This window comes from Lupinus angustifolius, unplaced genomic scaffold, assembly GCF_001865875.1.
Source record: "Lupinus angustifolius cultivar Tanjil unplaced genomic scaffold, LupAngTanjil_v1.0 Scaffold_633, whole genome shotgun sequence".
NCBI classification, from domain to species: domain Eukaryota; kingdom Viridiplantae; phylum Streptophyta; class Magnoliopsida; order Fabales; family Fabaceae; genus Lupinus; species Lupinus angustifolius.
Window position 1 is genome coordinate 29,732 of NW_017727960.1, and position 214 is coordinate 29,945.

Sequence of the window (214 nt, forward strand, 5' to 3'; positions counted from 1 at the left end):
GCCTTAATCGATTAAATAACATCAAACACAGAATCAAGAGCGTTTTGGATTTTCAAAAGCATGCAAAGATTTCTAACTTTTAAAATGCAATATTGAGCAGTGACATATATACATAAAGCTTATTTATAGAATTATGGATCATACAAGGAATTACTAGCATTCAACATATTTTCATTTTGAAGCATACAAGGCAATAACATAAACTCAATCAAGA